The sequence below is a fragment of the Gorilla gorilla genome, chromosome 9, assembly GCF_029281585.2.
Source record: "Gorilla gorilla gorilla isolate KB3781 chromosome 9, NHGRI_mGorGor1-v2.1_pri, whole genome shotgun sequence".
In the NCBI taxonomy this organism is placed as follows: domain Eukaryota; kingdom Metazoa; phylum Chordata; class Mammalia; order Primates; family Hominidae; genus Gorilla; species Gorilla gorilla.
In genome coordinates, this window is record NC_073233.2 from 132,413,957 (window position 1) to 132,415,518 (window position 1,562).

Here is a 1,562-nt window from a genome sequence, read left to right on the forward strand (position 1 = left end):
AAGAGCCTGGACTCTAGTTTCAGCTCTGGCACCAGGTACATGTGTGTCCTTTGGCAGCCTACAAAATATTTATGAGTGTGATGTATTGCATGAGGAGACTGGAGCAAATGATTTCATAAGCCTATTCGAGATTAAACCCTGTATAACAGTAGAAACTATTCTCATAAAATAACAATTGGAATAGTTGGTGTGGATAAGCAGTGCAGGGTGTAAGTGCACTTAAGAATAAATTTAAAATTTTTCTCTAAGTATAGGAGAGAAAGCAGTGGCATTTGTTCCCTCACTGAAAAAAAGAAAAGAAACCCCCTGTTTAACAAAGGTTTGGATTCCCTTTCTCATTCATGTTTAAGAGACTAATTTTCTGCAAAAGGTTCTCCTCAGGGCAACTTTGACATCTTTATTCTTCAGGCTGTAGATTAATCGGTTAAACATGGGCACCACAGCAGTACAAAAAAATGGAGGACACTTTCCCCTGGTCCAGGGGTAGAATAGAAGGTGGTTTGAGGTACATGAAAGCACCTGACCCAAAGAAAAGCGATACCACAATTATGTGGGAACTGCAGGTACTGAAGGCTTTAGACCTGCCCTCTGTGGAACTAATGTGGAGAATGCTGGAAAGAATAAAACCATAAGACAGAAAAATGGTGACAATCGGCACCCCAATGCCAACGGTCACAATAATAAAAACCACCAGCAAATTTATGTAAGAGCTGTTGCGGGAGAGCTCAAGGAGAGGAAGGATGTCACACATATAGTGATTGACAAGGTTGTCTCCACAAAAGGACATAAACATTATGTTTCCCATATGAGCCACAGCCCCAAAATCCCCATCCCATAGACACCCAGTAAAAGGAGCAAACACATCTGGGGAGACATGGTGACCGTGTACAACAGTGGGTTACAGATGCCCACGTAGCGGTCATACGCCATCGCTGATAGAATATAGGATTCAGAAAAGACAAAGAAACAGAAGAAAAAAAGCTGAGTCATACACCCTGCATAGGAAATGATGTTCTTCTTTGAGACAAAGCTCATCAGCATTTTAGGGGCGAGGGTAGTGGAATAACTAAAATCTATGAAGGACAAGTTGAAGAGGAAAAAGTACATGGGAATATGCAGGTGAGAGTTGAGCCCTATCAGTGTTATCAAGCCCAGGTTCCCCACTACCGTGACCACGTAGAAACCTAGAAACAGGAAGAAGAGGGGGATCTGGAGTCCTGGCTGGTCGGTTACGCCTGAGAGGATAAACTCTGTCACGGAGGAGGAGTTCTTGGCAGGCATTCGCCTCTAGGACTGTCTGTGAGGGAAAAAGAAAGAGTCACTCAGAAAGAGAGAAAGGCTACACACACCGGGAAGTTAATGGAAATTAAGGTAGTGGGAGGGAGAAGAAAAGAAACATTTACTGAGCACTAACTATGGGATAGGCACTGTTCTAAATGCTGTGTGGCATTACACTCATCCCTGTCTGGGCTACCTGCACAAAGTCCCAGGGCTATAGAGTTGCAGCAGCAGGAGAACTCTGCGGTCTGACTCGCCTGGTCTGAGCATTTTTGTGGGGGTGG

At 44.0% G+C, this 1,562-nt stretch overlaps 1 pseudogene; it reads right to left on the reverse strand.

The window, feature by feature from the left end:
- Positions 1-345: 345 nt before the first annotated feature.
- LOC101128766 (olfactory receptor 8B12-like) lies at positions 346-1,281 on the reverse strand (annotated as a pseudogene).
- Between the last annotated feature and the right edge of the window lie 281 nt (positions 1,282-1,562).